We start from the raw sequence: 13,723 nt of genomic DNA on the forward strand, positions 1-13,723 counted from the left end.
ACAGACTGCTGTATATACATCTCCTAGGAGACACAGACAGCTGTATAAACATCACCTAGGAGACACACTGCTGTATATACATCACCTAGGAAACAGACTGCTGTACATGAATCACTTAGGAGACACGTACATAAATCACTTAGGAGAGACTGAGACAGCTGTATATACATCACCTAGGAGACAGACTGCTGTGTATACATCATCTAGCAGAGACACAGACTGCTGTATATACATCACCTAGGAGACAGACTTCTGTATATACATCTCCTAGGAGACAGACAGCTGTATATACATCATCTAGGAAACAGACTGCTGTGTATACATCACCTAGGAGACACAGACTGCTGTATATACATCACCTAGGAGACACAGACTGCTGTATATACATCTCCTAGGAGACAGACTGCTGTATATACATCACCTAGGAGACACAGACTGCTGATTACACTTCACAAAGGAGACACAGACTGCTGTATATATATCTCCTAGGAGACACGGACTGCTGTGTATACATCTCCTAGGAGACACGGACTGCTGTGTATACATCTCCTAGGAGACACGGACTGCTGTGTATACATCTCCTAGGAGACACGGACTGCTGTGTATACATCTCCTAGGAGACACGGACTGCTGTGTATACATCTCCTAGGAGACACGGACTGCTGTGTATACATCTCCTAGGAGACACGGACTGCTGTGTATACATCTCCTAGGAGACAGACTGCTGTGTATACATCTCCTAGGAGACACATTCCTGAATTTACATACCTAAGAAACAGACTGCTGTGTATACATCATCTAGCAGAGACACAGACTGCTGTATATACATCACCTAGGAGACAGACAGCTGTAAATACATCACCTAGGAGACAGACTGCTGTAAATACATCACCTAGGAGACAGACTGCTGTATATACATCTCCTAGGAGACAGACTGCTGTATATACATCTCCTAGGAGACAGACTGCTGTATATACATCACCTAGGAGACATACTTCTGTATATACAGTACAGACCAAAAGTTTGGACACACCTTCTCATTTAAAGATTTTTCTGTATTTTCATAACTATGAAAACTGTACATTCACACTGAAGGCATCAAAACTATGAATTAACACATGTGGAATTATATACTTAACAAAAAAGTGTGAAAAAACTGAAAATATGTCTTATATTCTAGGTTCTTCAAAGTAGCCATCTTTTGCTTTGATGACTGCTTTGCACACTCTTGGCATTCTCTTGATGAGCTTCAAGAGGTAGTCACCGGAAATGGTCTTCCAACAATCTTGAAGGAGTTCCCAGAGATGCTTAGCACTTGTTGGCCCTTTTACCTTCACTCTGCGGTCCAGCTCACCCCAAACCATCTCGATTGGGTTCAGGTCTGGTGACTGTGGAGGCCAGGTCATTTGGCGTAGCACCCTATCACTCTATTTCTTGGTCAAATAGCCCTTACACAGCCTGGAGGTGTGTTTGGGGTCATTGTCCTGTTGAAAAATAAATGATGGTCCAACTAAACGCAAACCGGATGGAATAGCATGCCGCTGCAAGATGCTGTGGTAGTCATGCTGGTTCAGTATACCTTTAATTTTGAATAAATCCCCAACAGTGTCACCAGCAAAGCACCCCCACACCATCACACCTCCTCCTCCATGCTTCACGGTGGGAACCAGGCATGTAGAGTCCATCCGTTCACCTTTTCTGCGTCGCACAAAGACACGGTGGTTGGAACCAAAGATCTCAAATTTGGACTCATCAGACCAAAGCACAGATTTCCACTGGACTAATGTCCATTCCTTGTGTTCTTTAGCCCAAACAAGTCTCTTCTGCTTGTTGCCTGTCCTTAGCAGTGGTTTCCAAGCAGCTATTTTACCATGAAGGCCTGCTGCACAAAGTCTCCTCTTAACAGTTGTTGTAGACATGTGTCTGCTGCTAGAACTCTGTGTGCCATTGACCTGGTCTCTAATCTGAGCTGCTGTTAACCTGCGATTTCTGAGGCTGGTGAATCAGATAAACTTATCCTCAGAAGCAGAGGTGACTCTTGGTCTTCCTTTCCTGGAGCGGTCCTCATGTGAGCCAGTTTGTTTGCAGCACTTGATGGTTTTTGCAACTGTACTTGGGGACACTTTTCAAAGTTTGCCCAATTTTTCGGACTGACTGACCTTCATTTCTTAAAGTAATGATGGCCACTCGTTTTTCTTTACTTAGCTGCTTTTTTCTTGCCATAATGCAAATTCTAACAGTCTATTCAGTAGGACTATCAGCTGTGTATCCACCTGACTTCTGCACAACACAACTGATGGTCCCAACGCCATTTATAAGGCAAGAAATGTAACTTATTAAACCTGACAGGACACACCTGTGAAGTGAAAACCATTTCTGGTGACTACCTCTTGAAGCTCATCAAGAGAATGCCAAGAGCGTGCAAAGCAGTCATCAAAGCAAAAGGTGGCTACTTTGAAGAACCTAGAATATAAGACATATTTTCAGTTGTTTCACACTTTTATTGTTAAGTATATAATTCCACATGTGTTAATTCATAGTTTTGATGCCTTCAGTGTAAATGTACAATTTTCAAAGTCATGAAAATACAGAAAAATCTTTAAATGAGAAGGTGTGTCCAAACTTTTGGTCTGTACTGTACATCTCCTAGGAGACAGACATCTGTATATACATCACCTAGGAGATAGGGAGACAGCTGTATATACACCACCAAGGAGACAGACTGCTGTATATACATCTCCTAGGAGACACAGACTGCTGTATATACATAACCTAGGAGACTGCTGTATATGCATCTCCTAGGAGACAGACAGCTGTATATACATCACCTAAAAGACACAGACTGCTGTATATACATCACATAGCAGATACACTGTTGTATATACATCAACTCGGAGACACAAACTACTGTATATACCGCACCGAGAAGACACAGACTGCTGAATATACATCACCTAGGAGAGACAGACTGCTGTATATACATCACCTAGGAGACACAATGCTGTATATACATCACCTAGCAGACACACTGCTGTATATACATCACCTAGGAGTCAGACTGCTGTATATACATCACCTAGGAGTCATACTGTTGTATATACATCACCTAGGAAACAGACTGCTGTATATACATCACCTAGGAGACAGACATCTGTATATACATCACCTAGGAGAGACAGACTGCTGATTACACGTCACCAAGGAGACACAGACTGCTGTATATATATCTCCTAAGAGACACAGACTGCTGTATATACATCTCCTAGGAGACACAGACTGCTGTATATACATCTAGGAGAGACAGACAGCTGTATATACATCACCTAGGAGACACAGACTGCTGTATATACATCACCTAGGAGACACATTCCTGAATTTACATCACCTAAGAAACAGACTGCTGTGTATACATCATCTAGCAGAGACACAGACTGCTGTATATACATCACCTAGGAGACACAGACTGCTGTATATACATCTCCTAAGAGACAGACATCTGTATATACATCACCTAGGAGATAGGGAGACAGCTGTATATACACCACCAAGGAGACACAGACTGCTGTATATACATCTCCTAGGAGACACAGACAGCTGTTTATACATCATCTAGGAGACACACACAGCTGTATATACATAACCTAGGAGACAGCTGTATATACATCACATAGGAGACACAGACTGCTGTATATACATCTCCTAGGAGACAGACATCTGTATATACATCACCTAGGAGATAGGGAGACAGCTGTATATACACCACCAAGGAGACACAGACTGCTGTATATACATCTCCTAGGAGACACAGCTGTATATACATCACCTAAAAGACACAGACTGCTGTATATACATCACATAGCAGACACACTGCTGTATATACATCACCTAGGAGACACAGACTACTGTATATACCGCACCGAGAAGACACAGACTGCTGAATATACATCACCTAGGAGAGACAGACTGCTGTATATACATCACCTAGCAGACAGACTGCTGTATATACATCACTTAGGAGTCAGACTGCTGTATATACATCACCTAGGAGTCACAGACTGCTGTATATACATCACTTAGGAGACAGACTGCGGTATATACATCACCTAGGAAACAAACTGCTGTTTATACATCATCTAGGAGACACACACTGCTGTATATACATCACCTAGGAGAGACAATCATGAATTTACATCACATAAGAAGCAGACTACTGTATATACATCATGTTGCTGAGACACAGACTGCTGTATATACATCACCTAGGAGACACAGACTTCTGTATATACATCACCTAGGAGACACAATGCTGTATATACATCACCAAGCAGACACGCTGCTGTATATACATCACCTAGGAGTTAGACTGCTGTATATACATCACCTATTAGACACAGACTGCTGAATATACATCACCTAGGAAACAGACTGCTGTACATAAATCACTTAGGAGATACTGAGACAGCTGTATATACATCACGTAGTAGACACAGACTGCTGTATATACATCACCTAGGAAACACAGACTGCTATATATACATCACCTAGGAGACACAGACTGCTGTACATACATCACCTAGGAGTCAGACTGCTGTATATACATCACCTAGGAAACAAACTGCTGTATATACAGTACAGACCAAACGTTTGGACACACCTTCTCATTTAAAGATTTTTCTGTATTTTCATGACTATGAAAATTGTACATTCACACTGAAGGCATCAAAACTATGAATTAACACATGGAATTATATACTTAACAAAAAAGTTTGAAACAACTGAAAATATGTCTTATATTCTAGATTCTTCAAAGCCACCTTTTGCTTTGATGACTGTTTTGCACACTCTTGGCATTCTCTTGATGAGCTTCAAGAGGTAGTCACCGGAAATGGTTTTCACTTCACAGGTGTGCCCTGTCAGGTTTAATAAGTTGGATTTCTTGCCTTATAAATGGGGTTGGGACCATCAGTTGTGTTATGCGGAAGTCTGATGGATACACAGCTGATAGTCCTACTGAATAGACTGTTAGCTGCTTTTTTCTTACCATAATACAAATTCTAAGTAAAGAAAAACGAGTGGCCATCATTACTTTAAGAAATGAAGGTCAGTCACTGCGAAAAATTGTGAAAACTTTGAAAGTGTCCCCAAGTGCAGTTGCAAAAACCATCAAGCGCTACAAAGAAACTGGCTCACATGAGGACTGCCCCAGGAAAGGAAGACCAAGAGTCACCTCTGCTTCTGAGGATAAGTTTATCCGAGTCACTAGCCTCAGAAATCACAGGTTAACAGCAGCTCAGATTAGAGAGCAGGTCAATGCCACACAGAGTTCTAGCAGCAGACACATCTCTACAACAACTGTTGAGGAGACTTTGTGCAGCAGGCCTTCATGGTAAAATAGCTGCTAGGAAACCACTGCTAAGGACAGGCAACAAGCAGAAGAGACTTGTTTGGGCTAAAGAACACAAGGAATAGACATTAGACCAGTGGAAATCTATGCTTTGGTCTGATGAGTCCAAATTTGAGATCTTTGGTTCCAAACACCGTGTCTTTGTGCGACGCAGAAAAGGTGAACGGATGGACTCTACATGCCTGGTTCCCACCGTGAAGCATGGAGGAGGAGGTGTGATGGTGTGGGAGTGCTTAGCTGGTGATACTGTAGGGGATTTATTCAAAATTGAAGGCATGCTGAACCAGCATGGCTACCACAGCATCTTGCAGCGGCATGCTATTCCATCCGGTTTGCGTTTAGTTGGACCATCATTTATTTTTCAACAGGACAATGACCCCAAACACACCTCCAGGCTGTGTAAGGGCTATTTGACCAAGAAGGAGAGTGATGGGGTGCTACGCCAGATGTCCTGGCCTCCACAGTCACCAGACCTGAACCCAATTGAGATGGTTTGGGGTGAGCTGGACCACAGAGTGAAGGCAAAAGGGCCAACAAGTGCTAAGCATCTCTGGGAACTCCTTCAAGATTGTTGGAAGACTATTTCCGGTGACTACCTCTTGAAGCTCATCAAGAGAATGCCAAGAGTGTGCAAAGCAGTCATCAAAGCAAAAGGTGGCTACTTTGAAGAACCTAGACTATAAGACATATTTTCAGTTGTTTCACACTTTTTTTGTTAAGTATATAATTCCACATGTGTTAATTCATAGTTTTGATGCCTTCAGTGTGAATGTACAATTTTCATAGTCATGAAAATACAGAAAAATCTTTAAATGAGAAGGTGAGTCCAAACTTTTGGTCTGTACTGTACATCACCTAGGAGACACAGACTGCTGTATATACTTCACCAAGGAGACACAGACTGCTGTATATACATCACCTAGGAGACACAGACTGCTGTATATACATCACCAAGGAGACACAGACTGCATTAGATACATCACCTACCAGACACATTGCTGTATATACATCACCTAGGAGACAGACAGCTGTATATACATCACCTAGGAGACAGACTGTTGTATATACCGCACCGAGAAGGCACAGACTGCTGTATATACATCACCTAAAAGACAGATAGCTGTATATACATATCCTAGGAGTCACAGACAGCTGTATATACATCACCTAGCAGACACACTGCTGTATATACATCACCTAGGAGTCAGACTGCTGTATATACATCACCTAGGAGACACAGACTGCTGTATATACATCACCTAGTAGACACACTGCTGTATATACATCACCTAGGAAACAAACTGCTGAATATACATCACCTAGGAGACAGACTGCTGTATATATGTAGCACCCTGAGGATTCGGCTGCTACAGGGGTATTGCACCTCAAGCCAGAGGTGTGATATTCTACTCCCGGGTAAGGATGGAGTGTGGAACTGAGCTCAGTAGGCTGCATGCACTACATACATCCCATTTCCGGGGGACAGATCAATGGTACTCCCACTAGGTATATGTGCAGGTACGACAGTGTCTGTCCCTGGCTGGAGTGGGAGGGGGGTGGAACATCCCAGTAGTGTAGGGGCAGATAGGGGGAGCAGTCTGGGTAATGCTAGGAGCTCATTGGGTGCTGGTCACCTGAGCTCACACATAGAGGGAGTATATAAGGTGGGAACCATCTTAGATCAGGGTCAGACAGGCAGACAGTTACCAGTCAGTCTTTTGTAGAGGGTCAAGCAGTCCTGAAAGAAGAGAGAGAGGAGAAGAAAAGGACCCAGAGGGGAAGAAGAGGGAACCCCAAGAGCCCAAATACAACCAGAAGGGTGAAGGGTTGGCACAAGGGTACCGGATCCCAAGCTGGTGGAGGGCACTAATCCTCAGCCAGAGACCGGAGGTTGTGGGCAGGATCTGCCACGACCCCCCACTAAATCCACTGCGAAGGCACACCAAGTATAGGGTCAGGGAACCCAGAGACAAGGGTTTTACCAACAAGAGGCCCGAGGGAGCCGGACATAAGTGGATCCCTGGTGGGGAAGGCCAGAGAAAAGGAACGTCAGAGAGGGAGCTCAGGATCACGCTCCAGAATTACCTGGGGGTTGGCCGAGTCCAGGACCTGGTGGACGCAGCACGGCTCGGGCGGTCACTCAAGGCCGGAGTGACCAGCACAACAGCAGTAAGTAAAAACCCTGAACTGCACAGCCCGACTCTGAGTCTTATTACCACCCTCACTGCACCACCACAACCACCACCCTCTACAACTGACCCCCTGAGGCTATACCCCTCCCGTTGGGGGTTATACTACCAGAAGCTGCACACACACCACCAGCCTCAGCGGACCCTGCTGCAGCGGCGGCCGTATTGACCGCAAATCAACGGGTGGCGTAGTCGACACTAAAGAACATCCAGCAACATCTGTAGGACTGCCACACACTGAGCTTGACACCCTGGGCACGGACCGGGTCACCGCCACAAGGACTACTACCCCCATCGAGATCCGGCTCCGGGTATCCCCTACAGCACTGGCCCAGGGGGCGCGTCAACTTTGGCGTAGTCGGCAGGATAACGTGCCCGCAACAACCGGGTACTGCGTGCCTGAAGAAAAGTTCACCGTTACCTCAAAAAGAAGTCTCCCGCCGGTTCCGGAGGGTCCCCGCCAACGGACCCCATCACAGGTCGTTTCCCGCCGGTTGTCCGCCATTTGCAGCTTTTTCCCGCCATCCATGGAGTTTCCCGCCACTGGGAGACGATTCCCGCCATTTCCAAAGATTTCCCGCTTTGGAAGAGCGGACGCCATTATGGGCGTGCCAGAGGGTGGCAAAAGGCCACCTCCCATCGTGGGCCAGGTCGAAGAATGGCGCCAAAAGCGGAAACCGCGCCCACCAACAGAGACTGTGATGCTGGAAGTGTCCATCAGCGTGAGAGAACTGCCCCTGGAACTGACAATCACAAAGTTGCCCCGGGACCACCCTCAATGTGGGCGGAGACGGAACAAAAAAAGAGCGAAGATGGGTGCAGCCTGGAGGAGTCTGGAGAGAGCGCACCCGGAGACAAGAAGTCTGGAGAGGAGTCCAGAGAAAGCGTACCCGGAGATGGAGGGAGAGACAGGCAGCACCGACCCAGTGGTCAGGAGCCTGCTGCAAGCAACAACCCCACTAGGCTTAGTGGAGATCCTAGCACAGCTCCCCCGAGACCGGGAGTGTGCACAGACCGCGCTGGAGGGCCTCGCACGGAGGATGGCCCAGGTGCAGCAAGACACGCTGACGGAGTGGAGCCGTGAGATGGCCCAGCAGACCGGAACCCGTCAGCGGAGCACGCCACCCGAGACGAGGAGACAGACCGCCTCTGAGGATGGTGCAGGAGGAGTGAAGGCCGGAGACGGCGCCGAGAAGGGAGCTGGACAACTGGAGGCAGGTAAAGGGGATGTCACTACCCCGAGCCGAGAAACCGTGAGCCTGCCCCAGCTCCCCGTCGCAGAGCCCGAAATTCCCCCTGCCGTGCCCGTCGCTGCATCGTCACCGTGCCGGACTAGGCCTCAAGTAGAAGCCGCGGCCGCGACCCCTGTGACGTCACACGCCTCGACCCTGAGCGCGACCAAACAGGAAATACCATCGGCCTGGTCGCAAGGTCTAGTACCTCCGGGCGCCGCAATTCCAACAGCGCCCCCTACCTCCGCGGAGCCACCGGCCTGGTCGCAGGGCCGAGTACCCCCGGGCGCCGCCGTCCTTACGGTGCCCTTTACCTTTAGGGTGCCCCAAGCCTGGTCGCAAGGCCTGGTCAACCCGGGCGCCGCTACCATCAACGCGCCCTCAACATCTCGAGTGCCGCACCTGGGCGAAGATCTATTTGCCCAGCACACGTGCCCGGATGGGCAGCCCTTTGTATGGCCCCAGGAGTACTACCAACTGGAACTCCAAAGAGCAAGGCCCCTGTGCGAGCCCCTGATTCCGGCTCCGAAGCCCGTCAGGAGAACCCCGCTCCCGCTAGAAGAAGCACAATTTGAGTGGGACCCCACCGGAGGAGACCTCATGGGGTTCACTCAAGAAACGCGGGCAGCCGCAGCAGAGCGAGTGGAGTGCTGCCGCCAGCAGTTGGCAGCCTTCGAGCAAGAGCGGAAAGAGAGGCGGATCCGTGAGCAGCGGCTGCAGGAACAGAGCGCAGGGCAGAAGAGCCGGACCAGGAGGAACCCCCGTGCAGCTCATGGTCCCCGTACCACCGGGACTGTGATTAAATTCAACCTGCAGCATGGGTGGGGCTTCATAAGAGACCATCATACCCCCGGCGACGTCTTTGTAACCCGCAGAGACGTAGAAAGCCATCTGCCGGAGGGACACAGAGGTCGTGACCTGTACGTAGGGGACGAGGTCACGTTCACCCGGCACAAGTGTGCCAAAGGACCCTACGCCCTCCATGTGCATCGCCTGACGGAGGAGGAGCTGCGGTGTGAGGAGGAGCAAGAGGACCCGGACGGGTCTGAAGACAAAGAAGGAGCAGGAGGACGCCGTCGTTAAAGTACGGTAAAGAGACTGTAAATAGTTACCCGTCGGGGTACAGTGAACTGTTGCTGCTTTAAATATGTCCCCGTTGGGAGAAGTGTGAACTGTTAACCCGTGTGTCCCTTAATCCCACTGACCGAGGACTGAGAGCGGTCATTCCTTCCTTATACCTGGCCGAGGACTGAGAGCGGCCACTTTCCCCCTGTATATAGTTGCGCTTTCTAAGGCGCCCCCTACTGGTTTTATAAGGAAACCGTTTTTCTACAAGAGACTGTCGCACTTTACCCGGTCACAAGTCGCACCGTGGCCGGAGGAGCAAGAGTGTTAACAAGAATATTGATATATATATAATGTTTTATATGTTATTGTTGTTATGAAAATTTGTATGTTTGATGTTTTTATTCTCTTACAGCCCGAGGACGTGCTGTGATTTACCAGGGGGGAATGTAGCACCCTGAGGATTCGGCTGCTACAGGGGTATTGCACCTCAAGCCAGAGGTGTGATATTCCACTCCCGGGTAAGGATGGAGTGTGGAACTGAGCTCAGTAGGCTGCATGCACTACATACATCCCATTTCCGGGGGACAGATCAATGGTACTCCCACTAGGTATATGTGCAGGTACGACAGTGTCTGTCCCTGGCTGGAGTGGGAGGGGGGTGGAACATCCCAGTAGTGTAGGGGCAGATAGGGGGAGCAGTCTGGGTAATGCTAGGAGCTCATTGGGTGCTGGTCACCTGAGCTCACACATAGAGGGAGTATATAAGGTGGGAACCATCTTAGATCAGGGTCAGACAGGCAGACAGTTACCAGTCAGTCTTTTGTAGAGGGTCAAGCAGTCCTGAAAGAAGAGAGAGAGGAGAAGAAAAGGACCCAGAGGGGAAGAAGAGGGAACCCCAAGAGCCCAAATACAACCAGAAGGGTGAAGGGTTGGCACAAGGGTACCGGATCCCAAGCTGGTGGAGGGCACTAATCCTCAGCCAGAGACCGGAGGTTGTGGGCAGGATCTGCCACGACCCCCCACTAAATCCACTGCGAAGGCACACCAAGTATAGGGTCAGGGAACCCAGAGACAAGGGTTTTACCAACAAGAGGCCCGAGGGAGCCGGACATAAGTGGATCCCTGGTGGGGAAGGCCAGAGAAAAGGAACGTCAGAGAGGGAGCTCAGGATCACGCTCCAGAATTAACTGGGGGTTGGCCGAGTCCAGGACCTGGTGGACGCAGCACGGCTCGGGCGGTCACTCAAGGCCGGAGTGACCAGCACAACAGCAGTAAGTAAAAACCCTGAACTGCACAGCCCGACTCTGAGTCTTATTACCACCCTCACTGCACCACCACAACCACCACCCTCTACAACTGACCCCCTGAGGCTATACCCCTCCCGTTGGGGGTTATACTACCAGAAGCTGCACACACACCACCAGCCTCAGCGGACCCTGCTGCAGCGGCGGCCGTATTGACCGCAAATCAACGGGTGGCGTAGTCGACACTAAAGAACATCCAGCAACATCTGTAGGACTGCCACACACTGAGCTTGACACCCTGGGCACGGACCGGGTCACCGCCACAAGGACTACTACCCCCATCGAGATCCGGCTCCGGGTATCCCCTACAGCACTGGCCCAGGGGGCGCGTCATATACATCACCTAGGAGACACACTCCTGAATTTACATCACCTAAGAAACGGACTGCTGTATATACATCATCTTGCAGAGACACAGACTGCTGTATATACATCACCTAGGAGACACAGACTTCTGCATATACATCTCCTAGGAGACAGACAGCTGTATATACATCACCTAGGAAACAGACTGCTATATATACATCACCTAGGAGAAACAGACTGCTGTATATACGTCTCCTAGGAGACAGACAGCTGTATATACATCACCTAGGAGAAAGGGAGACAGCTGTATATACATCACCAAGGAGACACAGATTGCTGTATATACATCACCTAAAAGACACAGACTGCTGCATATACATCACGTAGCAGACACACTGCTGTATATACATCACCTAGGAGACACAGACTGCTGTATATACATCACCTAGGAGACACAGACTGCTGTATAGACATCTCTTAGGAGAGAGACAGCTGTATACACATCACCTAGGAACCAAACTGCTGTATATACATCACCTAGGAGACACAGACTGCTGTATATACATCACCTAGGAAACAGACTGCTGTACATAAATCACTTAGGAGACACTGAGACAGCTGTATATACATCTCCTAGGAGACAGACAGCTGTATATACATCGCCTAGGAGACAGGGAGATAGCTGTATATACATCACAAAAGAGACACAGACTGCTGATTACACTTCACCAAGGAGACACAGACTGCTGTATATATATCTCCTAGGAGAGACAGACTGCTGTATATACATCTCCTAGGAGACAAAGACAGCTGTATATACATAACCTAGGAGACAGCTGCATATACATCTCCTAGGAGGCAGGGAGACAGCTGTATATACATCACCTAGGAGAGACAGACTGCTGTATATACATCTCCTAGAAGACACAGACAGCTGTATATACATCACCTAAAAGACACAGACTGCTGTATATACATCACCTAGCAGACACACTGCTGTATATACATCACCTAGGAGACACAGACTGCTGTATATACATCACCTAGGAGACACACACTGCTGTATATACATCAACTAGGAAACAGACTGCTGTAAATAAATCAATTAGGAGACAGTGAGACAGCTGTATAAACATCACCTAGGAGACACAGACTGCTGTATATACATTGGTGGCCAAAAGTATTGGCACCCCTTCAATTCTGTCAGATAATACTCACTTTCTTCCTGAAAATGATTGCAATCACAAATTCTTTGGTCTTATTATCTTCATTTAATTTGCTTGCAAGGAAAAAACACAAAAGAGAATGAAGCAAAAATCAAATCATTGATCATTTCACACAAAACTCCAAAAATGGGCCAGACAAAAGTATTGGCACCCTCAGCCTAATACTTGGTTGCACAACCTTTAGCCAACATAACTGCGAACAACCGCTTCCGGTAACCATCAATGAGTTTCTTACAATGCTCTGCTGGAATTGTAGACCATTCTTCTTTGGCAAACTGCTCCAGGTCCCTGATATTTGAAGGGTGCCTTCTCCAAACTGCCATTTTGAGATCTCTCCACAGGTGTTCTCTGGGATTCAGGTCTGGACTCATTGCTGGCCACCTTAGAAGTCTCCAGTGCTTTCTCTCAAACCATTTTATAGTGCTTTTGGAAGTGTGTTTTGGGTCATTGTCCTGCTGGAAGACCCATGACCTCTGAGGGAGACCCAGCTTTCTCACACTGGGCCCTACATTATGCTGCAAAATTTGTTGGTAGTCTTCAGACTTCATAATGCCATGCACACGGTCAAGCAGTCCAGTGCCAGAGGCAGCAAAGCAACCCCAAAACATCAGGGAACCTCCGCCATCTTTGACTGTAGGGACCGTGTTCTTTTCTTTGAATGCCCCTTTTTTTTTCCTGTACACTCTATGTTGATGCTTTTTGCCAAAAAGCTTTACTTTTGTCTCATCTGACCAGAGAACATTCTTCCAAAACGTTTTAGGCTTTCTCAGGTAAGTTTTGGCAAACTCCAGCCTGGCTTTTTTATGTCTCGGGGTAAGAAGTGGGGTCTTCCTGGGTATCCTACCATACAGTCCCTTTTCATTCAGACGCCGACGGATAGTACGGGTTGACACTGTTGTACCCTCGGACTGCAGGGCAGCTTGAACTTGTTTGGATGTTAGTCGAGGTTCTTTATCCACCATCCGCACAATCTTGCGTTGAAATCTCTCTTCAA

This window comes from Phyllobates terribilis, unplaced genomic scaffold, assembly GCF_046119375.1.
Source record: "Phyllobates terribilis strain yellow unplaced genomic scaffold, ASM4611937v1 Scaffold_14__1_contigs__length_39327217, whole genome shotgun sequence".
Classification (NCBI taxonomy): Eukaryota; Metazoa; Chordata; class Amphibia; order Anura; family Dendrobatidae; genus Phyllobates; species Phyllobates terribilis.